This window comes from Passer domesticus, chromosome 4, assembly GCF_036417665.1.
Source record: "Passer domesticus isolate bPasDom1 chromosome 4, bPasDom1.hap1, whole genome shotgun sequence".
Lineage (NCBI taxonomy): Eukaryota > Metazoa > Chordata > Aves > Passeriformes > Passeridae > Passer > Passer domesticus.
The window spans coordinates 12,645,290-12,670,958 of record NC_087477.1 but is presented as its reverse complement, the minus strand read 5'-3'; the positions used below and the strand labels follow the sequence as shown (position 1 = coordinate 12,670,958).

General features: G+C 44.6%; 1 long non-coding RNA gene across 1 annotated transcript in view; it reads left to right on the top strand.

Moving 5' to 3' along the window:
• The window catches only part of LOC135298476 (uncharacterized), a 189,396-nt gene that overhangs the window by 150,509 nt on the left and 13,218 nt on the right, over positions 1 to 25,669 (top strand). The window contains exons 22-27 of the long non-coding RNA XR_010360469.1: positions 4,040 to 4,156; positions 4,284 to 4,385; positions 5,662 to 5,824; positions 7,871 to 8,029; positions 15,106 to 15,328; positions 19,076 to 19,207. This is a non-coding gene — a long non-coding RNA (uncharacterized LOC135298476). The remainder of the gene's footprint in view (positions 1 to 4,039; positions 4,157 to 4,283; positions 4,386 to 5,661; positions 5,825 to 7,870; positions 8,030 to 15,105; positions 15,329 to 19,075; positions 19,208 to 25,669) is intronic.

Here is a 25,669-nt window from a genome sequence, read left to right as displayed (position 1 = left end):
GCTGCATCATATTTTGGTTTAAAACCGGTTGGAGTAAATAGTGCAGAAACCCAGCCACGGTTTGATGAAAGCTTCCCATGTTTTCACTGAGCGCACGTGCTGTGCTTCCATTAGAGGGCACAAACGCGGCTGTCACTGGGCCCCACTGCCGTGCGAGGCCGTGCAAGGAGGAGAAGGGAGCTCAGGGCCCCGCGTCCTGGCACCGCCCGCCCAGCCCAGCCCGGCTCCCCGCGCTGCTCCGGGCACAGCGGGCGGAGCGCGGCGTTCCGCCGGCTCCCAGGGGCTCCCGCCGCTCCCGGGGCTGTCCCCACCGGGCCCGTGTGTGACGTGCCAGCTCTGGCAGCAGACGGGACTCGTGCAGAGCCGTCGGTGGTGGCTGCTGAAGCTGCATTAGCGGGGCCGGCACAGCGGCGGTGCTGCGCTCGGATTGGAAGTGGCACCATTTCATTTCTCCGTGTGTGAGCGGATCATTTGCTTTGTGCTGAGATACTTTGCCTGTGTAATAATGTATTGGCTTCCGTAGCATCCAGGGACCTTATTTTTTAAGATGCAGAATGCATTTGAGGAATGTGTGCTCCTGGTATTATTATTTTTAATTTTCTCTTTGCAACTGAATTTTCTGCTGCAGAGGACAATGAAGCGAGATGTGTTTGCTGGATTCCAGTTTAGTTTAAGAAATCGCAATGGCAATTTACATATGTTTTACCCTTACGTGAAGATTTTCACAATTTACCATAACTGGATTAGATTCCAGTTATGTGCAGAACTGACTGGAAAATAAACTGGCACCCTGATTTGCATTCATTCTGCACCAGTGGCTTCCCTGTCAAACTAGCTCAGTGTGGAAGATTTGGCCAGGAGCTGGGTTTGTGTATTACCTGTTCCTGCAGGCTAAAGCTTCAAGTATGTGTTGGCCCAAACCCCTGACATGTATAAGGAGTGACATTCTGTTAGCAGGGAGTAGGAATACTGGAATTACAATGCACTCAGTGCTCAGTGTAGACGAGGGCTGGGGCAAGGTTTGTGCCACACAGCCAGGAGCCCTCATTTATAGAGTGTGCAAAGAGCTGCTGCGTGCAAGGCTATTCCAGCCTGGGACGTCCAGGCCGCTTCCTGCTCCCATTGCTGCCCTCCAAGGCAGAGGGGTCGGGTCTGAGATGTGTTATCAGGCAGCAAAAGAGCTTGCTGTTAGCAGCATGTGGTGTGCTAAAATCTTCCCTTCCAACTGAAGGTCTGTGATTTCAGGGGGCAGATGTTAATTGATCTGTCTTCTTACACTGTTTCCTCCTCACAGATTTTGTTTATAGGTGTAGCCAACTGTGGACAACTAGTAACAGTTTCACTGTAAGAGTGAAAGTTAAGAAACAAATGCTGCTGTGTGCTTATAAAATATGCATTAATACTGAAATGTTCTATGCTAAGAAAAGATTGTCTTTCTGTACTTACTTTTTGTCCTGATTTTCCCTTTTTTTTTCCCTTGTCATGCAAAATTTCTCTTCTCAGGCCTAATGTCTGGTTCCCATTCTGGGGTATCTTTTATTCTTTGCTGACTCATAGGCAGAACCCAGTCCTGTTCACTACAGGACATGGATTTTCCCCATGTGCTGAGTTAAGTATTTGATTCACCAACTCTGTTCACTCTGGTGTCAGAAAAAATTTTAGTAGAGCAGTTTAAGTCACTCTTTACTCTGCTGTTCACTATGGCCAACCCTGAGCTGTTGCAGTCAAACCCCATGTCCTGATGCACAGGCCAACACTAAAATATCACCAACAGATTGGTGTTGGTATTACTGCAAATTTGTATTTGTAATTGTGATTGTTCCTCTTTCTGTCTAATAGAGAGAGGAAGGGACTCAGAGGTAGATTTAGTTCAAGATGTTTCAGCTTGAGCTAGGCAGATTTGTTAAAACCTGAATTAATAACATTGGATATAAGGCTGTGCTGTCACAGACAGAAATGTTTGAAGCCTTTACTACAGCAGCAGCCTCACTTTGCACATTGTGCTTCTTGGATGCACATTCACAGCCCTAAAGCTTGGCCTCTCTGGACAGAAACAGAGAACTAGGAGCCATATCCTGATGTCCCAGTCCTGATCACCTCCTGGTGCAGTCTGCTCGTTGGTAGTGAGCTGTGTCATCTCTGGGGTCCTGTGCTGATGAGACTTGGCAGTACAATCCATGAGCAGTCAGGTGGTGTGAGAGGGAGTGAACAGTCAGCTCTGTCTGTGTCACACTGAGGGCCCAGCCCCCTCTCCTTTCACCAGGGGAAGTTTCCAAGGCCTCTCGCCAGGTCACAGCTCTGCCCTGTGTCCGAGGGTGCTGATGTGCATCAGCAGCTGGATTTGTGCTCTTGTCACATTGCTCAGGCAAGGGGGCTTTGGTGTACTCAGGTATGGATTTGGGCTAAAGCTGCTTCTGTCAGTGCTCTGAGAGACAGGACACACCTCAGGGCTGATTCCCAATTACAATTTGTCTCCATCCCTTTCACACCCATCCCACAGAGCTTTCACGGGCACTGGGGACACAGAGGTGCTCATTAAACTCCAGAGGCCGCCCAGGTTTTCACCTGCTCAGGTACATCTGTCTTGTGTTCAGTAGAAGGGGTTGAAAAATACTTAAATTGGTCATTCAGAAAGATCTTCTATAACGAGGCAAAATACATCTCAGTTTACTTTAAAATTCAGCTTGTTATGGTTCATCTCCCAGAAGCTGCCAGTGAACTGTTGTTTGTACACACCCCTGAGCAGCTGCACATCTCCTTACCATGGTGCTGAATTACCATGTGCATAGGAGCTCTTGGCCCTCTCCATGCAGATATAAAATGGTATTAATTGTGTAGGGAGTGCACAGGCAGTGTGTGACACCATTAGCAGTAAAATGAACATGTCTCAGGAGCTGAACAGATGGGTGAAAGCCCAAACTGATAAATATTATGGTCATGATATTTTGATATTATCTGATGGCCAAGTGACTGCTTTCAGAGATCCCAAAGATCTCAGTTGCTAATTGGCAGTGACCTCTTGGTGCTAATAAGACAATGATGGTGCCAGTGGAAGATGAAGTGATGGGAACACACAAGAACAGGGACATGCAAAAGGACAGCAGGAAGGGCTTCCTTAAGTAGTAGGACACTTGAGCGAGTGGAAAAAATGCCTCTCGTTGTTCTCATTTCTGCTCTTTGGGGTTTGGTTTTGTGTGTGTTTTTAAATAGATGGTAATTCTTTTATCCCTTTTATGTTTTATTTAATCTCACAGTATCAGTGTTGCAGCTGCTTTAAACAGAGAACACTCTGTGACCTGTTTCAGAGAGAAAGTGTTTTAAATTTTCTCAGCCTTTCCCATTATAAGTTTTCCTGTTCAATACCTGACACACAGAGATAACCTGCACCCACTTTAGTCTGGTATCAGGGCTCTTTGGTTGCTGCTGCTTTTATGCAATAAGCTGTGCATGAGCAAAATTTTATTTAGTCATGCTGATCCTCTTAATATTTCCAGTACAGCAGAATATTGCAATGAAGTAAAAGTAAAAAATGGCTAATTTCACTATGTTGTGCCTTTACTTGAGGGTAGCTACCACATTATAACCTCCCTGGCTCTGAACCACTGCCAGGAGGTAACAAATGGACCAAATAAAAGCTGCTGCAAAGGCGTGCTCATGTCTAGAAGTCTGGTCTAGTTTTCTCTAGATACAACACAATTTGATGTTTCTGTAATTCTATTTCAGTCACGTGTATAAAATCAATCCTGCAGACTTGAAATGACTTGCTGCTTTTGGTTCATCATGGAGGGGCACACTTTAATTCTCCAGGAAGGTTAATAGCTTCATGCATTCATTGTCTAAGTAATTCCTTAAATCGTCAATGCTGACATGAGACACTTTAGTGGCTTATATTTTCTTTTATTGAAATATATTGCAGGAAATACCTTAGAGCTACTTCACTGAGTTCCATTGCAAAATGCTGTGTGTCTCAGAAAGAAATACTCATCTGTAATAGTTGCTCTTAAAGGGAGATCTCAACTCTCTGCTTGAAAACCTGCAGGAAATCTCTCTCCACTTCCTGAGAGACACCAAGAGGTGCTCCTGTTCTGCTGCTGCTGAAGCCAGTGAAAAAGGTTCCCTTCCTCAGGGGTCAGTGCAATACCAGGATTAGAATGAAGTGAGTTGAAGAAATGCTGATTTGTTGGTATTTTCACCTCAGGTTGGGATAATGCTACTCCCAGCCTGGATAAAACAAAAATCCCCTTTTTCACCAAGAATTAGAATTTCCTTCTTATTATTTTGAGTATACAGAGATGGAAGTGCAGAGTGACAGAGCTGAGATTCAAATGGGACTCCGAGGAGTGTGGGAGCTGTTTGTGAAAAGCTGTGCTGTTTGAAATGGCCCTGTGAGTTCATGATGGATAGAATTGCTTTCCCTGGTGGTGGTTGGCTTTGATTCCTTTTGCTACAGCTGGTTTAGTAAAATGCATTTGATGGTGATGCTGGGTGATGCATCCTAGTGAAAATGTATTGATTTTCCAAAAAGTCCATTGTTTGAAATATTTTTACACTGTGTTTTTACATACATTTGCTTGTGACTTAATTGCTCTATCTATGAGCTGCTGCACATCCTGCTGATGTAGCTTAAAGAGCCATATAAAGCTGTGAAAAAGGTTCAAGAGATCTTTCTGGAGTAAAGAAGGAATGAAGGTTTTTCAAAAGTTAAATTCCTTGGGATTTATGTCAGCTTGTTGCCTATAACTGCTGACACCTCATCTAGAGCATCTGTTGACTTCATATTCAAGGGCTTATGCCACTAAAGGACTGAGCTCAGTGGTCAGATGGTGCACACTGGGAGATTGAAAGACTTTTTCACAGCTGAAGAAAAAACACAAGAAAGAGCAGCTTGGTGTTTGTCTTAAAACTGTTAAACCTGCAGAAGTTCCTAAAGTACAAAACGGCAAACATCACTGCTTGGTGTGCACCTGAGGGAGGTGTGTGATGGAACATCCCAGCCAGGAAGGGAAGGGAGGCAGCGTGAGCAGGGGAGAGCACAGAGGACAGCAGTGATGGTTATTGTGGGAGAGGTGATTACAGCAACTGCTGATGCACTCTGTGCTTTCTGGGAGCGTGGATGGAAATGTCTCCCATGGATTCTCCCAGACTGTGGCACTCAGAAACACTGCCCTGTACCTCCCCTTGCACAGAGTTCATCTCCATCCAGTTATTTATTTCACTCTTGAAAACAGGCTTTATATGATACTGCTTAAAGAAATTGAAGAGTGTAACAAAAAGCTGGGGTGGAACAGCAGTGGCTTCCTCTGCTGAAGAAAGAGCTGTGGAACCTGGGTATTACACAAACCTCCTCAGCAAGAGGGGCAGGTAGATCAGTTTTTAAAAGGCTGGCAGTGAACACTCCATATCACTGAATCTTGTCTCAATTATTTGCTCTGAGACTTTATTTCAATTCTCAGCTCACAGGATAATAAAAAATAAAACAAGGATAATAAAAAAAATAAACAAGGCGTGTGCACATTGGTGCTCAACTCATCCCTGAGGACTGGGATTTAAAATAACACCTGAAGTTATTTTGTTTATTTGCATTTTTAATCTGCACTGGGTACTGCTGTTGGTACTCAGGTTTGTTTCTTTTCTTTGTGTGTTTGTTTGTTTGTTTTCCAGTGATATTCTATTTAATATCTCCCACCTGATCCATTGCTGAAGCCCTCCACAGTTCATGTGCACAGCACAGTTCCCAGATGAATTGGGATGAGCTTGCTGAGCCAGCTGGCAGAGGGAAGAGAGGACTCGTGTCTGGTAGAGCACGGAGTCACTTTGGCCTAAGGTGGGCATGACCCAACATTTGTCACCTGCTGTTTGTTCTCCTGTCCTCTGCTGCTCCGGGAGCCCCGCGGGGGCTGGTTGGATGGGAGCTGTTCTTGGCGGTGTCACTGTGTGTTTGTGGGTTGCTCTGCACTTTGTGGGGCAGGTGCAGAGGTTCATGCAGTGATCCTTGGAGATGTGGTGTCCTCAGCCAGGAGAAGTTTTCCCACAGGAGGCCGTGCCCAGGTGCTCTGAGCACACACTCTTGCCCATGGTCATGAGGGACAAATGTCACTCAGCTGTTGCACTGGCCATGCACCAGGGCACACACACAGGCACCTCAGGGGATGTGAAGGATGGAACTGGTTTTGCAGGTGTTTGGTGGGAAGCAGTCAGTCCTCAGTGCCAAACGCACAAGGATTCGGACCATGGGCAGGAGTGAAATGCCTGGTGAAGCAGCAGGAGGGGTTTTGGCTGCCAGCACAAAACCAGATCAACACCACGTTACCCCTGGGGTCAGCTGCCTGTGCAGTCCCTGTCAGGGCTGTAACATTTATGCATACTCACAGTTTAGGATATGTGGCTTTTTTTTTTTTTTGGCTTGTTTCCCTTAACCTTGCTGTTCAAGATAAACTGTAGCAAAATGGGATAGCATTTTGATTGCTGTAATCAGACCCACCACACTTCAGTATTCTCAAGTGGTTTTCATTTCCTAATTTTCAGCTCTCAGTAGCATTTATGACCCCCTTTGCCACCTCTTGAAATCACAGCTTCTGAAACAGGGCACCCACTGTAAGAGGCTGTCAGCAGCCTCTGCAGCTCTGAACTCCTGTTTCTCGCACCTCAACAATATTTTTTGTCCCTGGATCCCAGGAAACTCTTTTGGATCATGACTGGTCCTTGTTCTTTGCTGATTATACTAAAATCTCAATGGTAACATTAAAAAAGCCCTAGAAATTATTGGTCTGATTCTCTCCTTAGTTTAATGGGCTCTAACTACTAATTGCCTTTGAAAAACCTAGCCTAAACTAATACTTTTTTATATCCTCCTTTAGTTTATCAACAAATTTAATTAAACTGACCACAAAAGAAGCCAAAAATATGAGTACAAAAGTTATTGAATTTTTGACACCTATGAATGTGCTAATTAGCTTTCAATTCAGTACACATCTTCACTGTTTTTTATTCAAAGTAAAGAATTAGAAAAGTACCTCTTGTCAAAGAATAAGTAATAAGGCTTTCATTACATTGAGACAATACTGGTAAATCTTACTGACATACTGTTTATAAAAAAAATACAGTGCTGAAATTCTAATGAGATTCTGCACTCTTGAATCTCCCTCTAGTTTTGAGAACAAGGCAATTTATACTCCTTCCTAGAGCAACTGAAATAGTTTCTTTTCTGTTGTTTGGTTGCACTAATGTTTCTTTTCAAGTTGTGTTTCGTGGGCCTCCTTTCTCCTTGTTCCTTATTAAAGTGCTGAGGATCATTTGAGTCAAACCCATTAACTTTGCCATGGTTTTCAATCAAGACCTTTGCAAAATGCCCAGTTCCACAATGGCTTTAATGGAAAATATAGATTGCTTCATATTTGATTTAGACCTCACCCCTGCACTTGTTTGCTTTTTCTCCCCTCAGGTTATCAAGCTTTGCATGATTTTTCTCAGTCTTTTCTTAGCATAAGCATCTAAGCTGGGCAGTTGCTCTGCCTCTAATTATTTTTGCCCTGCACTGAAAGTCATTAACGTTATTTCTGGTAATTGCAGCTGAAAATGAAAACATTCAGTGGAAAAATCCAGGGTCTGCTGGAGTGAAGGAAAAAAAAACTCCTCTTGAGTGAAACTTTTTTCATACCCATCTGGGCATGCAGGTCAAAATGTAGTTAATAATTAGATCCTGGTTTGTCTCCAGCCCGTCTTTATTGGAAATATTGATAATCTTTAATGGAAATAGTAACAGGACTTAAACCATGAGCATGTACCGTAGGTGAGCAAGGGACAGTTTGGTTTGGAGGGGCAGGATGGGCTTTTCCTGCAGGAGAGGTAATTGCTGTTTGTGTCCCTCCAGGTCTTTCACTGCTGGAAGGAAGGATGCACAGAATTCAGGGGCAGGAGGTGCCTGTGTGGATGGGATTGTTCTCCCAAAGAGATTTGGCTGTTCCTGCAGGCTACAGGTGAAGGAGGCATTGCCCTTCTCCAATTCCTAACAGCATCTGGAAGAGTGAAGGTAATGGATCAAGGTTTTTCCACAGGCTGGTGCAGAATGTGACAAACACATAAGCCTGCATCCCTGGGGCCTTTCTGAGAACATGGGAACAGTGTCCCTTGCGTCCCAACTGTGCTCCCAGAGCTCCATCCCAAGCAGCCATGCACAGAAATGGGCAGGGCTGGTGATGGGACTGATCCAGGGATCTGTTTCACGTGTTGTGGGATTGGGGAATGTAGTTTTTGTGTGTCATTTATGGAAGTGTGGTTCTTACTCACTGAAAATGCCTCCCAGCTCCAGCAGCTCTAATGCACAGTTGCACTTCCCAGCCTGCCTGCACCCAAACACAGAGCTTGCACATTGTAGAGATTCAGAAAGGGGGGATGGGAAATACTGTCTGCTGTAAGAGAATTAAGGAGGAAAAAAAGAGGAAAATAATCTCATGTGGCTCAGGGGTCCCTCATGCTTTACAGAAGGCTTCTTCCATAGGTTCTTTGTGATTCTTTTGCTTCCTTTTGGCCTCCTTTTAAATTTTGGCCCGAGAGCCTCCTCAGTGCAGAATGGATAATGCCATGCTCAGAAGGATGGTAACTGGAGGCAGCCTCAGTAGGAAAGCCCTCGTTCCTTCACTTCCCAGTTTGTGTTGGATGGGAATTTTTATTTTATTTCTATTTTCACTCATACCATATTTCAGAGACTGGCCAGCTTAGCTTCTTGGGTTTTCAGCAATGTAGGCTGTTGGTTTTGTTGGGTTTTTTTCATTTCCCTGGTGAAAAACCTGATGTCACCAAAGCACTCAGAGTGTACACAAACCTTGAGAGAAAAGAGCAGATTTGTTTATTGAAGAACATCCCCATGTTACCTCTGGTGGCAGGGAAAGTGTAAAGGCAGAAAATTATTCAAACCCCATGTGTCCTTCCTGACTGCAAAGTGAATTTTTAGGAATATGGAGCACAATAAGCCAATAGACTCACTAGATGGCTTTTTTTTTTTTTTTTTTCTTTTTCTGGTGTATTTAATCATTTCCATTTAACCCTGTTTGCAGGGCACGAGTCTCCCCAGCTTCTCCAAAGTGAGCATATGGGCAGTATATGGATATCACAGCTATGCCTTAATATCCAGCTGCTCCTTGTGTGCAGGAATGACTGCTGGCTGGAGTACCCTGGGTGACCCTGCTGCTCACATAGAAATATTTCTGAGTCATAGCAGTCAGTGGCCATTTAATTTGGGCAGTTGCTGATCCTTGGCACAGATTGTTGAGAAGGTGGGATAGCACAGAGAAAGCAGATGGAATTAGTGGAAGTATGGAAACTGTTCAGAAGGGTGGCAAGCAAGCTCACTCTTTCTTCTCTGCCTCTGTGGATGGAGGATGGGGTCACAAAAGCTCCAGGAGGATTTAAGATCCTTGAGAAAGGCAGGAACAGAGTAATTGTGTGACTGGAAGAGTGTGGATGCAGCTCCTCCATCACTGCCTTTAGTGAATGAAATTCTTTGCTCTCTGCATTCCAACCTGTCAGAGCCTTTTCCTTTCAGCCTGGATGGTTTCACCTCTGTGCCAGGCAGCAGCCCCAGTGGTGAGGCACAGGTAACTGGAGCAAATCACTGCAAACCCTCCTGGAAGCTCTGCATGATGCATGCACCAGCTCTCAAAAGGGACAGTTAGGAAGACATCTCTTTTAGAAAGTGCTCTTATAGTGACTACAACAAAATTATTTCTTCAGGTTCCAGTGCAAAATGGGTGGCTACAAAGCATGTGCACAGATTTATGGAGACACAATACAAGGAGGGAGGTGGTAATAATAACCTTTTTCTGTCACCAGAGAGTCTGCACAAAGATTCCAGCAGCATTTTGCACAGTATGACAAAAAATGTGTGAAACCCTCAGCATCAGTGGAGGTTCAAAGTGAAACGGAAACAAGCAGAATAAGGTACCCATAAAGAAAAGAAATAGCTGAATGATATTAAGGAAGCCAAGAGAACTGAAAAAATTAACAGCACCATGGCTTATGGAGTCTGCTTCTGCTAACCAAGGCAATCTTTAGCACCCAGTGTCTCCATTCAGTCTGAAAAGACTGCAATGACCAAAACAGGGAAAGTACGGGTTTACAATGGTAATTTGAAACTTGAAGTCAAGATCTCTGAGCTCTGATCCCTCCATAAAAAGAGAGGCTTCCAGTCTCTGCCAGCATCCCAGTGCTGGAGGATGCCTGGCTGCCTGTGGCACAGTGAGCCAGCAGGACATGGACTGTCTGTGGGAAGGCAGGAAGGGATTTCCTGGCAACACTTCTCCTTTAGGGAGCCTGGGATCCTGCAGCAGCTGGCCCTGGCAAGGCTGGGTTTGTGACACTTCCCATCCCTAAGGGACAAAAGGCACAGGCCCAAAGCCCTCCCAAAGCTACTCAGTCCAAAGTGGAGTGGTGGATGAAATCTGCCTTCAGCCTGAGATATCTATGGACCTGAAAAATTAAACCACAAAGGTTTTGTGCTCAACTCCTGCATCTCCATAGGAACTATATTCTGGAGACTTTTCCTGTGGAAGTCTCCTGCTTGTATTTGAGGCTGAAACCAGATGAGACAAAAGTATTTATTTTGGAGGGGTGCTTTTTGTGTTTTTACCGTTTACAGCTACACATTTGTCTTTAAAAGCAAAGGTCAGAGGGTCACTAAGTCCAGAATAATAAAAAACAGAATTGCAGAAAAGGAGGTTTAGTGAAGATGAGGGAAAAAATTAATATATTTGTTTTTAAACTTGTTTTTTATGATCCACATCTCTTACGCAGACCGAAGTTTTAAATCAAGCAGATGAAACCCTACCAGAGTTCACCTCTGAGTCCAGGGCAGCGGTAGAGATGGCTCCAGAGGTCACTGTGCTACTGCAGCAGCCAGCAAGAGCCAGTGTAATTTCCTTTAAATTCAGAACGTGTGCTGACAGCACAGGCCCATCTGCTCACCCTTGGCTGAGAGTCAGGTTGCACAAGTAACACAAAGATGCAGCTCCTCTTCTGGTCTGATTGTTTTGCCCCTTCAGATGCCTCCAAGAATTTTTCAACTGCCCAAAAGTTTTCTAACAATATGAGAAAATGGGCAATGAATGCAGGGGGGCAGAGAGGCAGATTAAAAAAAGGAGGGAAAAAGCCAATAGTTTGTGATGGATGGATGGATGGATGGATGGATGGATGGATGGATGGATGGATGGAGGCAGGCTCTGGTGGAAAGGCCAGGATGTTACTGAGCTGGGGGTGGAAAGGCAGTGATGGTGATTGTTGTATCAATATGCACTTGGAGCCATGCAGATATTCTGATGGACCTTCAAACGTTTTGGGCAGTTCTGTGGTGTTTGCATCTGCTGTGAACAAGCCCCACTCATTCCCCATAACTGCTCCATGTGCCACAGAAGAGGCGGTGTCCTTCATTCATCTTTGTTCTGTGCTGCTTGGAAATCACATTCCAAGGTGAGGAATTCTTTGTGTCTTACAGTGCTACAGCTTGGCGGCACCAAACTGGCTGAGTATAAAGTATTTCAGTGCAGTAATTAGCACGGCTTTGTTCAAAAAGGTTTTTCTGCAGAGGATACAATGTATAGATGGCCACAAGTAAAGAAGAAAAGAATATTAATACCCTATTTTTAAGGAGGGAAAACACACATGGGAAGCAGAGTAACAGTTCTGATCAATAAGGGGTGTGACAAAAGAATTCAGCAGAAAGTCACTTTTGGCAAGTGAGAGAGGCAGAGACAACCGAGCAAAGGCCCTACAGACACTGGCATGTGGATGTTAAAAACTGAACCAGTGAAGAGATAAACAAGGGTAGGTGTAAACATGCAGGGTTTGGATGTGGAGCAATCAGAGTTTTGAGTTAAAGCTCCATCTCACCATGCAACCTGGGCAGGAGTTGGTGTGCATATGAATTCAGCCTTCCATGGACAGAAACAGGGGGAATAAAGAGGACTCTTTCTCTTTGAAGCATTTGGGATGCACCTTGTGGTGCTGGGGAGTAAAAATAAGGAATTTCAAGGTATCATTATAATTAAATGAATGGAAGTAGTATGGTAGGGCTTTAATTTGCAGCTTAATTTTACAAATGAAACAACAAATACCAAACTGCAGAGGTGGGGGAGGTTGTTTGTAGGGTTTTTGTTTGCTTTAGAAAGGATATTTTCTTTCCCCCAGTTTGGGCTGCAGATGGGTCTCGTGGGATTTGCTTTCTGACATATGGGAGATATTCAGGCTTTCAGATTTCATTACCACTTTCTTCATTATTGTGCCTTGAGGACCTATAAATAACACATGGCTAATTTGTGAATATGGCACATTCTAGGGGATGTGTGTATTTTAACCAGGGCACCTTCTGACATTTGGTAATTGGTTTGCAGATTTGTTACATAATTTCATGAGCATTAAGTTGCTAAGAGGAAAAAATCTAAATTTATGTGATCCAAAATCTGCCCTCATTGCACCCCTACAGCAGCTGTGTTCCTTCCAGGTCTGAGGACAGATTTTAAAGTCAACGACCACATCAGCTGACATCTCTTTTTTCATTTCTTGCAGTTTTAGTAAAGCAATAGTTACATTCTTTGCAGCATCTTTCTTTTAATTAAAGTTTTTCTCTGTGTGTGTATCACTGGACAGCTCCTAAGATGCAGGCAGATTTTGTCTGGTGAGAAATGAGGTTTTGTTGGAAGGTGCCTGTTTGTTATTGGGTGTGTTTTCAATGTTAGTTAGAACAAGTCACATGCCACTGGCATTTCTGCAGCTGGGCACTGAGGACATCTGCAGGCAGATGCTCACGTACTGCCTTCCCTTAGCTCCCCATCCCAAATTCACTTTATTTCCAAAACCAGCAGGCTCTCAGGCTGTCTTGTCATCCTGCTGTTCTGGAGCCTGGGCATCAGTCCTTGGAAACGGGCTGGGAGTGATTTGAGGCTTTGTGTGAGAAGAAGCACCTGTCTGAAATAATGACATGGGATATGGATTAATACAGAACGTTATCTTCCATTTTTTGTATTACTGGAATCAGAAGTGCAGAGAAACAGAACATTTACCTGATTTCCAGGCTGAGTGTCGGTGTTTGTTTTCCCCCTTGCACGAGAGAAGACAACTCGGTCTGCATTTCCCAAGTGCCCTGGCTGCCCTGGCTGCCATTCCCACCCGGCTTCAGGGCAGCTGCTGCTGGGGGAGCGCTGCAGCCGCGGCTGCTGAAGCGGGGGCTGTTCATTGCTGTCCCTGCTCCCAGGACAAAGGCGCCATCGGCTGGGAGCGGCTGCCAGGGAGCAGCCAGGGCCACGAGAGCAGCTCCAGGCCCTGCTCCCTTGGACTGAAGTGTGCTGCAGCCCTGCCAGCAGTGTGGGAGCCATCAGCTCTCCCAGATCCTGGTACATGTGGGCACGTGGGGCTCTTCCCAGAGGCTGTTTCTCCCATGCCAGGGGTTCCCTCGGGCTCCCTGTGATGTGGTTCTGAAATAAATGGGCAGGAGATCTTTTTCCTTTTTAATGCCTTTATTAAAAAGAATCAGCTCAGGTGGGGAGAAATCGACGGGTCGCGCCCACGCTGCCGGTGATCCAAGGTGTGGCACGGAGGAGGAGGGTGATGCAGCTTTGTCCACTGGTCTGCAGACAGAGCTGGGGACTCTGTCCTCACGGGAGGAGATTCCCCTTTTCGGTCCAACATCCTGGGTTGTCTCTCTAGTTAACATCTTTTGAGGTTAGGGTGAGAAGCAAAAAGGATCCAAGCAGGCACTGTACTACGCTCCCATCCTTAGACATCACCTAGGTCACTTAGTTCTATGTTGGCTCATAATTTTTAGGGGTTTTCCTGGAAAACTGCAAAAAATTGGTGCAATGCATTTCTCATCTGCATACTAGCTCTGATGCCACTCCCATTCTCCTGGTACCTGCAGGGTCTGGTGTCATTCCCTGGCAAGCATCAGGGGGACAATGGTTAATCACCAACCATTAACAGGTAATTGAAGAAGAACTCTTAACAATGAAGCTAACTTAACAGCACTGGTCCAATCTGTTTTAACTCTGCAACCATAAAAAAAATAGATAACACTTTATTCATAACAGCTCTTGCCTCAGGAGGGCGTCCCCTTCAGAAGGTGCTTCACTGCAGTGCAGGCAGGCCTTTTCTGGGCACACTGCTTACGCTGGCTCTTGGTCCCTGCTCACAGGGTGGGGGTTGGCTTTTTAATGAGCCCAGAGAAATTCCATTAAAAAAATCAGTCTGAGTTTTCTCTTGAGGAAAAGGCACTGTTGATAACAATGCTTTGCAAACTGTTTTTGTCAGTTTTTGTCACCTTTGAAGATGTCCAAGCAGTCACTGAGGGGTTATCCTGAGCTGGCCTCAGCTGTGCAATGCTGGAACTTGAAATACTGTGGGGTTTGGTACTTTTTACTGCATACGGCCGTAAAACAGAGACTTTCCTATAAAGTAGATTAAGGAGGATCTTTGATACTTCCATTCAAAGAACAGCTCTTCCAGAGGATGAGCATTAACAAGATGGTAGTGTCACATTTCCATGACAGGGTTCTGACTGAGCAGATCATTAGGGAGAAAGGATCAAAGCCACTTCCTCCTGTAACATTTCAGGCGGACATGAGTGTGGCACCGGCAAACAAGCTCAAGTAGCAAACTCCACAGGAGGAGAAGCTCACTCCTCCCACCCATCCATCCTTTAAATTTCCTTCCAGTGAGTCACAAACTTCTGGAGTTTCAAAGGAGTTATGTTTTAATCCAACTGCAAGGGCTGATATAGCTCTGATGAGAGACTTGGACATCAGAAAAGATGTTTGCTGTCCTTCATTGCTAGGGAGCAAGACTCAAATACTGTGTTAAACAATTAAGTATTTAATTCTTACTGACTTTCCAGTAATCTCCTTGGTCTGGAATTGCTTTTGGTTTTTTGTAAGGGTTACTTATTTAACCCAAAAAGAATAAATGGCCTAAACATTTGTAGCCAGTGCAGTAAATCAGGAAGTTTTACTAAAGTAGATTGGTAATTTATTTAATTCTAATTTATTCACGTAATTAAAAATTCTAAATGTTACCAAATTAGAAAGCTGATGTAATGTGTAAACCTCCTCTGCTCTGTGTCTACAGGTAGGACACTCCGTGCTTTCTCCCCTGGATACAGAATATGTAGCCTGGAGCCCGAGGGCACAGAGAGCGCTTAGATCCTGGTCTCAGGGTGTTCTGCAGGCAAGAAAGGCCCTTCCACTGCTCCATGAAATCTGCTGAACTTGCTGGATTGCCATCATTCACATTGATCTCCGAGTGGGAGCAGCTCCTGTGCAGCTCAAAGGCAGCAAGAGCTGCACCCAAGGTAAATGTTACACATAGGATGGTAAGGCACGTATCCAAAGCGCTTCTCAAACTTTTCACAGATCCTCCAGCACATTTGAAGCATTTGACAGAAAAGAATAGGCAAGGGCAACAATGATTGATCCATGTTTTTAAGAAAAAAATTGAAGCCATATTTCCACCAGGGGCTTGGGACAGACATTGATGTATTTATGGAGAAAGAGCCCGCGAGCACCAGCCTCGCATCACTAAAAATGTATCTGCTGCAGGAATTTACAGCTGGGATGGAAGATTCATAGCTGCTCTCTTTATTTATTGGAAACTGCTCTTGCAGCTGAGTAAAGGCATAAATATGAAATTAAATCACAAAAACTACTTTGAAGTAGTGCTAAGGGTACTTTCTAAACCTGTGGGGTCAGGACAACTTAAAACTGATGCTGAAACCCAATTGAGATGAACAGCATTTACTGCTCCATTATTCCTTCCCTTTACAGCTAATATGTAAAATCACAGATTATTGGGGATGTGTGCTGTGTTCTTATATGAAATGCTCATTAACAGGAGGGCTCAAGGGCAGCATGTTAGATAGAGGTGCATCCATGAATTTCTATCTTTGTGATTTATGGCTTTCATGTCACTGAGAAGTTATTTTTATAGTTTACTTTTCCAGCCTGTGGTGTGAGAGAACTTTATAGGCTCTTGAAAAATAGCTTCACAAACAACAACAGGCTGTGATAAGAGTGCTCTGAGGCACAGACAGGGGTGTGAATGGCAGTGTTAGGTTAATGTTCTTTGTCCTTGTAGGTCACTGCAGATGTTTGAAGTGGTCACAGCTCCATGGGCCAGGGAGCGTGGGAGAGCAGAGCAGGCAGCAGAAAGGAGCCAAACACAACCCATGCCTGGAGCAATTACTGTTAATGTGTTCGTTTGGATAATGATGATCCTTAGTTTCTACACAGCAAGTTTTCATCTCCACATCTTGTAGCTCCTTGTCTCAGTTCTGCAGGTCGCAAAACTGATTAATTACACTAGCAGCAGCAGTATAATTAGGGCTGATTAGTCTCTGAGCTTTTTCTTCTTTAATCATCTGTTTAATTGGAACTAAATCCCTATTTATCAAATGGCGTAGGTTTTAGCATCTGAAGACAGTGGATTTTGTTTAAGCCTTTCCACCTTGAACTCAGGCATTGTTATAAAAGCTTTGGGAATATTTCGGTGGGATTATACTGTTTATAACTGGATCAGGACTTTGCATTTTTTAGTATCTGGTCATTTCTCAGATGTTTTGATGTTATAGTGAGCGCTTTGTTTAAAAATCTAGGAGAAAGAGATGAAGAATAAACAGACTGGAGACTCTTATAAATGAGGTGTCATATTTATACTGTTACTGCATAGCAGAATCCATGTGAGATGATGAGGGAGAATACTTTGTGGAGCAACCTGGAGAAGTCTGAATTCTCGTTAATCAGGGGCTGCCAGGATCAATGAAAATACGTGGAAGCAATGTGTGACTGTTTCTCAAAACATAAATGCAACAACATCTGAAGAAGTAAGGACTGTACCATACTTGTGCATGAGATGCTCTTTGTAAAATCCCAGTGTAGTTATGGACAGAACAGAAGAGAAAACCAGAACAGCTGGAGCAGTGGTGGAATGGCCCAAGAAAGGGAAGCAAGTCACGCTTGCTTCGCCTCAAGTCTTTCAGTAGGTCAGGAGCTGATAGTTCTTATCCTTCATTCAGCTTCTGCTGGGGCCTTCTGCTTCCCTCCCCTCTCCTGCCCCCCACAAACTGCTGTGAAAACAGTCCCTAATGATGATGAACAGGGTTTTTTTCCTATTTAAAACTGCCTCAATATGAAGATCTTTCTCCTTCTATGATTCTCTAACCACTTCAAAAGCCAATGTAATTCTTTGTAATTCACGAGCTCTGGGCATTTTGCCCACTGGGCCCTCCCTTCCTTCCTTCCTTCCTTCCTTCCTTCCTTCCTTCCTTCCTTCCTTCCTTCCTTCCTTCCTTCCTTCCTTCCTTCCTTCCTTCCTTCCTTCCTTCCTTCCTTCCTTCCTTCCTTCCTTCCTTCCTTCCTTCCTTCCTTCCTTCCTTCCTTCCTTCCTTCCTTCCTTCCTTCCTTCCTTCCTTCCTTCCTTCCTTCCTTCCTTCCTTCCTTCCTTCCTTCCTTCCTTCCTTCCTTCCTTCCTTCCTTCCTTCCTTCCTTCCTTCCTTCCTTCCTTCCTTCCTTCCTTCCTTCCTTCCTTCCTTCCTTCCTTCCTTCCTTCCTTCCTTCCTTCCTTCCTTCCTTCCTTCCTTCCTTCCTTCCTTCCTTCCTTCCTTCCTTCCTTCCTTCCTTCCTTCCTTCCTTCCTTCCTTCCTTCCTTCCTTCCTTCCTTCCTTCCTTCCTTCCTTCCTTCCTTCCTTCCTTCCTTCCTTCCTTCCTTCCTTCCTTCCTTCCTTCCTTCCTTCCTTCCTTCCTTCCTTCCTTCCTTCCTTCCTTCCTTCCTTCCTTCCTTCCTTCCTTCCTTCCTTCCTTCCTTCCCTCCCTCCCTCCCTCCCTCCCTCCCTCCCTCCCTCCCTCCCTCCCTCCCTCCCTCCCTCCCTCCCTCCCTCATTTTGGTAGCTGCACCACATCTTGTCTAAGTGAAAGGAGCACAGGGGAGAAAAGTCCTCTCTTGATCCCACCCCAACCCACGGCTTAGGTAAGGGACCTGCTGCAGATCTTCACTGATTGTTTGTCACTGATTGGAACAGGAAGTATTTGGGCTGTGCCAGGAAAGTTTCTGTGGCTGTAACCCACAGTGTCTCCACAAGCTCCTGCAGACAGTGGGGCTGTGCAGCCCCTCAGCTCTCACCTGTGTGCAGTGTGACCTTGCAGGCAGTTCATACCCACTTGCCTTGGCCTGCCCAGCTGTGCATCTCAGATGTGTTTGGCCTGCATTTAAACTGGGTGCTCAAGGCATTCCCATGATTCTGCCTCTAAAGAGGTGCTTAATCTTTCCTCTGTGTGGAAAAAACCCATCTTTTTTATGGTGACTCATTCTGATATTTACATTACCATATGCTGTTGATTGCTTATTTAAGTTGCATTAATGTAAAATGTTGTAGTTTGGTTTCAGTGACACTACTGAGTAGGGGTGGTGCATTATTTGTAATATATGATGTGTAACTGCACTCCCTGCACATTTAGCAGGTATTAATTTTTACTAGAGGAGAAATACTTGCCTGGTGAACAAGCTTATAGTGAGAAAGAAGTGCTAATTTTCTAGTCATGACCTTGTGCTCTTTTCCTTCTTGTTTTCCGTGACTGTAAAGCTTCATTCTTGGTGTAACTGCAGGCTGAAATCCCAAGCTGTGATTCTGTGCCAGTGCAATCCTGACTCTGAAGCTGGAGTTCACTTTTCAGGCTGATGTCTCTCACCAGGTCACTGCAGAGAAAACAGAGAGCAGTGAGATGGGAAGCAAGCAGGAGATGGTTCACACTTGGCCTTTTTTCTTCCTCCTGACCTTCCAAATCTATGATGCTGCTGAGTTTTAAAGGACAAGCTGTGAGAGGCACCTAAAATGACATCATTATATTCTATTAGCCTTCTAGATAATTTTAAAAGTATTTCTAACCTTTCCAATTGCAGTAAATTCACCTGGGCTTTGTTGGTTTCTTTATTATTGTTTTGAGGTTTCTTTATTAGATTTCACATAAAACCATATTAACTTCTTTGGTTCTATTTGTCCCTGCTACAAACAGCATCTCATGGTCACCTGTTTCACTCCTTCCCACAGCTGGCAGCACGTGAAACACAGGCAATGTCCTGAATCACCTCCATCCCCACCAGTGGCCTGAAATGCTGGAGGAAATGAGTATCAGTTGTAGCAGAGTCCTTTGTTTTTCCACAGTTGCTGACGCTTTCTAATGTAAGTTTGGAAAAGCTTTTGGCTGTGGCAGTGAGGAATGCTGGCAGGATGTGGTTATGGATAACGGGGCAGGTGTTTGCTCCTGTCAGGTGTAGGATGAGAGCAAGCACAGAGAAAATGCAACGGTGAGAGCACTGAGCTGTCCCGTGGCTCTGGGTGGGCACTGAACACAGCCTGGGGGCTACAGCTGGGGGCAGGCACGGCTCATCCCTGCCCTGCTGGCACCAAAGTGGGAACCAGTGCCAAGGGAAACAGGGACACTCCCTCAGCATCAGCTGAGGACTGGAGGTACAGGGGGGAGCAAAAAGTGTTATCAGTCTGTCAGCCTAGGAAAGGAAGAAATAAGAAAACTATTGATTTTTTAACATCATTAGAATCAGTAATGGATCACTTCCTTGTGAGAAATAACCTGTCCTGGTCCTTTCCAATCCTGTTACTTTTGTAATGAGTTTTTATTAGGTGACCTGTTTTCTGTAAATTATAGCCCAGGTTTCTCAACAGATGCCAAACCGTCCTCTCAGTACAAATATCTGTTTAATTTCTTATTTCTACTTGGAAAAAATGCACTTCACAGTAAAGTAAGAATTGTAAGGGAAGTGATATTTAAAACAGAATTATGGATATAAAAATGTTATTTGCAAACCGTGGTTAGGTTTTCTTCCTTGTGGTACAAATTGTTCAACTTAAACCTGTTCTTAAATCTTTCCCATGTAGGACTTGATGGCAAAGTCCACTGGTGAGGTGGTAAAGGCACGTTACTGGGTTTGATTCTGTCTCTGAGGCTGATGGGTTTTAGCTGCCTGTGATTAAGTCTCTGAATTCCTTTGCATCTTCCTATGATTTTACAGTTTAACTCCAGACTGGGTTTGTCATTGGGGTTGGGGGTGTTACATGTAATACTTTTGGCTATTTTTGTTCTGCCTGGTCAAATATTTCACTGAACCTCCATTTTCTAGTCCTTTCTGGGTAGCCATCAGAGCACTGTGAACTATTCTGCTCAAAATTCCAGCATTAACCATACCTGACAGAAGGACACCTTCTAAAAGAGTGACATCAGGTGGATTTGTTCTCAGCCTACAGCTTTGAAATAATTTTTACTGTTCTCCAAATAATTTTGGCATTACACATAAAAGTGGTCACATAAAAAGCACACTGTGTTTTATCAAGGGTGCAGCATCTTTTCATTACATTAATGTGCAGTTTAATGAAAGAACCCTGCAATAGGATCAGTCTCATTAATTTGTAGAGCTGTATTCTGTACATTGTTATCTCTGGAAGAGAAGTAGAACAGGTTTAGAGCTGATCTCTCACCTGCACACCAGATCCCTTAGGCTTAGTTCTGCTGTAAATAACTAAAGGTTGGGGGGGGGGGGTTTAGCTGTTGTTTTCAATCAACTACTTACTGCACTCTGATTACAAGGAATATTTGGAATTACACAGAAACCTTCATACACCACCTTCTTCCTCCAATGCCTCACAGCTTGGTATTTCATTCTTTTAATTGTTCTTATTCTATGTGTAAGGAGAATCATGTAAATGATGAGTTCAGCTTTGATCCAGATTGGCTATGGCATCAACATCTCCTTCCCTCAATTCCCTCTTTCAGCTCATGCAACTGAAAATGTGTTTATTCCTCAGCAGAGCAGAGTAACCAAACCCCTCTGAGTCTGTGTATGCACAGCTGGCTTTGTGCCTCTGCCCTGGGCTCAGAATTGTGGGCTGTGTTAATGTTTTCTGGCGTTGAAACAATTTCTTTATCTGATGGGATTCCTGTAGGATATCCTGCAGGATAATAATTAGGCTGGGTAATTCCATCCCATCGCTGCAAGGCTAAAGAAGAAGAGACAAGGATGCAGGTACTGAACAAGGCTGTCCATCCTGGGCACTGCTTGTGGATGGTTCCAGAAGCATGGCAGGACTCAAGGGCCCACGGTAGCAAAAAATTAAGCATGCCACTGAAATCTTATTCCAGGTTTCTGTAGGATTTTGGCACAGCTTTGATGTTCTTATTAAAAGGAGGCCCTAAGTGTGACACAGGGAATTGCTGCTGCTGAATTTTCATATCATCCAGAGGGTGCCAACAAGGGATATGGAGCAGATGGACCATTCTCAGAGTAGATGAACTATGAGAGCAAAACTTTATTGAATGAAGCACCTAAAATATTTTTAATAACAAAGATAGTTTTGTGCAGTTAGGAAGTCCCAGCCTCTAATCCCCACTATGAAGAAGCTGAAGAAGAATTACCAGGTGAACAGCAAATTCTCAGTCTGAGAGTAATTCTGGGCTTTGTGTATTTGCACCCTGCTCCTGTGACCTCTCTTATCAGCTGCAGAAACCATCACGCCCTGAGGGGTTTGGTTCTGCTCCCTGCTCCCCTGCCCTGCCCTTTCCTCTCCCCTGTCCTGCCCTCCTCAGTGCAGCAGCTGTCACTGAAACGCTGCCCAGGGGATTTGATCCTAAGGATCCTTCATGCCTAAGAGCCAGGAGAGGCGAGTCCCGGCCTCGAATGAAGTCATGGGTGAACAACTGTGCAGGACTCTGCCATGGTTTTAGATGAAAACAGGATTGTTGGATGGGAACTTTACAACATGGCCACAGGATCAAATTAAGGGGAAGCTGCCAAGGGCAGTGCAGCTCAAAGGGTGACCCTGGCCCATGGCTGAGGGGGGTCAGGCAACAGCTTCCCGAGCAAGTGAAGGGGGAGAATGTAATGTCAGGGGATGAGAAAGGTCAAAATAAGCCTAAGTTCATGTTCATGGCTGCCTGTGCTGAAAGAACAGTGCCTGGTCCCATGACCATGGATATTCAGAGCATGGATTTGGTCCTGCTCTTGGGAGAACCTGGGATTGCTCTGCCCCACTGCAGGAATGGTCCTCACACGGCTTCCCAGGCCGGCTCCAAGCTGAGCATTGTCCCCTGCAGCCTAAGAGGTGAGGAATAGCAAACATCCCATCTTGTACCTCCTTGTGCTCAGTACCCACTGATCCCCCTGCCCTGGAGGACAGGCTCTGCTACCAGCTCTGCCACTGGGAATTTTCCTGGAAGGCTGCAATTACCTCAGAGCTCTTCCCTGCAAAGTGAATGCAATGTAATACAGCAGCTTTGCTCCTCTGTAGTTTTGGTTAGCACCCGTTTTTATATCCTATCCTAACAAGATAAAAGAGGTATGGATGAGCAGAGAGAACAACGCAGAGGGTTTTATACTGCAGTTGTTAAAATTAGTTGCTTCTACTTCACAGAAATTTGTAACAACTATTTTCAGTGTGCTCCACATTACGCTTCTTTTCCCCCTCTCTTTTGTGCACCACAAAGCAACAAACGCTCCCTCTCACTCTTGCCATTTATCTTCTCCTTTCTTTTTCTTAAGGGATAGAAGAGAAACTGAAAAAAAAAAAGATATATGAAAAGCAGAATATCCTTTGAACATTGTGCATTCCATTAAACCCAGCAGAACCAGGGAAAAAATCCAAAATATTCTTATTTCTGAGGCATCACCCTGTCTTCCTTTTTGAATTAAAAGACGTATCTAGATCTACTATCTCTCCTTCTAGCACAGCTGAAACTTGGGAGAATATGTTTGGAACCACCAAGTCTCAGGGAAATCTACAGATTTCAAAGCCCTAATCTCTCAGGAATTTGTGCCTGAACCCCTCACACAATTTGGTCTTATTTTTGCAAAAGGACTTCAGAAATTTTAGATTACAAGCTTGCTGATTTGTATCCTGATGATTTTTTCTCAAACAGCATCAATTGCTTCAAGTTTCTGAACCTGACAGAGCAACTGTGTCATTTATTTTTGAGCATAAATAGGGAGAAGCTGTTTTTTAGCATTTCTGTTTTCTTCTCCAAAAGTCATGTAACATCAACACATCTGTACAAATGCAAATAATTTCCATGTGAGGACTAGCTGAAATCTGGCATTCTCAGGCAGATGACATTTATCCATCAGCATTCACACACTGTCTTATCAACACATGTAGACACCTCTGGTTTTGAAAAGCTTCATTTATCACTTGTTGAATGCTTGAAGCTGAACTGCTTTTTGCTGAAAAAACTGTTTCTTAGACTGACGGATTCTGGCAATAAAAAAAGTAATCAAAAAGCCCTGTCCCACCTGTCTGTGCCTGCTGTGCCACACAGACCCTGAGAGTGCCCTAGAAGCAGCAGAGTGGTGCATTTCAAGTACTCAGAGTTTATACTGGTCGTTAGATACTGGTCAGTTGCATATGAAGTACATTCGAAATTAATACTGAAAGTTTCTGTTTAGCAAAAATTGTAGTTACTCAACAGGCACATTTTGTTCCCTGTTGGTTTTACAATTAGCTGCTTTGTTCCTGAGAATAATTTCCTCTTCTTTCTTTTCAGAAGTTCGTATATCTTTGTTAATCAGCCAACACACGTATTTGTCTTACAGACAAATGCATTATGTGCTGCATATTTCATCACTGAGTGGCTGCCAGAGATGCATTTCCATGTCTACTCATGAATCAGCAGAACACCACTGTAAATCTTCATTCCCTATAAAACTTTAATAGAGGTGTATCCTCATTCTGAATTTCTATAATCAGCGTTGTCAGAGACACTGTGGGTCTTCTTTCCTTAAAATATTGGCTTACTAAAGATTTCAACCACTATTTATGAGCAAGAGAGGGAGAGAATCCACATCTTCTATCTAAAATCATTAAAGGCTAGATGAGCGTTCATACCTGGGAAATTCTGGCAGAAGAAAGATTCCTTTGCAGCAGCCCATGTAATTAAAGAGAGGATGAACATTGGTGGAAATGTGACTCCTTCCTCTCCTCTCCTCTCCTACTCAGTGTAGGAGAGTAAGGATTGATCACAGCTGGCAAAGCTGTGTTCACCTGGCTGGGCTGGCACAGACACGTGGGGCAGCTACAGGGAATCAGACCCACGGGGCTCCAAGAGCCACACCAGCTCCTGGGACACAGAGCCTGGGAGAGTCACAGTCAGCACGGGAATGGGTGCTGGCATGGAGTGATCCCAGCCACTTCAGTCCACGGTGTGGGACAGCAAGAGGGAGGTGGGCAGGATGGGAAAGGCAGCACCCAGACCTCTGTGGTGGCAGGAGTGGGGTGGATTTTCTGTGGGCATTAATGTTTCTGTCATTCACCGGTGCCCGTGCATGAAGAGCGTTGGTGCCACCGCTGCCTCCAGCCAAGAGCTGAAACAGTTTGAGAGTCACTGTTAAAACAAGTCTGATTGTTGTTCCAGCAAGAGGCCATGCTGCCTGCTCCAAAGGAGACATGCCTGCAGGTTCCAGATGTAAGTTTTTGCACTTACTGGCACATGGAATAATAAAAGAAACACTCAATGGCTTAGGGCAAGAGCAGCATCCCAAATAGCCTTTAAATGGCAAACAAATTGGAGCAGACACTTGTATCCACATGAGCCTAATGGTGCTTACCTTTGACAGGAAATGCACAGGATTGCACCTGGCTGAGAAAGTCCCTGTGGGCTGGAAGTAACTGGCAGGTGGAACAGGACTCAGAGGAGCACCATTGCTCTGCCCCACTTGGCTTTGGATGTCTGCTTATGCCCACAGCAGGAGAGAATGCTGGGGTCTCAGAGCAGGTGCTGGCAGGTGTGGGTTTTTAGGTTATTTTCGAGGCATGATGTCATCTGTTACCTTCTGCCATTCTTCTCCTTGAGTCCCTTCAGTTGCCATTCTGAAAGAACTCTAATGTCACTTCTGGGTTATGTCCAGTAGAAGTGCTTTAAGTGTCTGCATTTGCCGTGCTCATTTCACCTCAACTTTCTATGGCTCTTTCCCAAGCGTGTCCCACACTTCCCTAGCTCTGTTTAGTCTGAGAGAGGTAGAAGAAAATTAGCTGGAGGTCATATGGCTGCTGTCCATGCATAACTAATCCTTTATGGGAACAAATGTGAGTTGCAAGGAAAATGAATGTCTAACTTTCCAAAAGGTTTGATAGAAATCTGTCTGGGAACAGCCAGAGCTGAGTACAGTACCTACAGCGAATCTTTGCTTACTGCACTGAGGACTGGTGGAAGTGCCATGTGCCAGTAACATTACTCAAATCAACCTGGGTTTAAAATCAGATGTCTGGGTGTGATCAGTCCTTTCTGTCTGGAACCTAAGGAGGTCAATGCACATTTCCCCTGTCTAAAGCTGGCACAGCCCAAAACAGCTGTACTGGGATTATATTTCTGTGTCATAGAAACACAATTTTCACAGGTGTGTGAATAGTGCTGACAATTTGCTTTAGTAAGCCTGAGGAGTTTAAAGCATGTACCTGGTCCAAATTGTAGATTTCTTTGGTGTACACTAATTGCAGAGGTCAGGTTTGGTGGTGCCTGGGTGCTGTGGTGATGGGTCCCTCAGAAGTGCTGAGAGGTAGATGAAGCTGGGCTGAGCTGATGCATCTCATGTTTTGAGCAGCTGGATGAGCCCTGAGCACCACAGCCAAGTGATTCATTTCTGA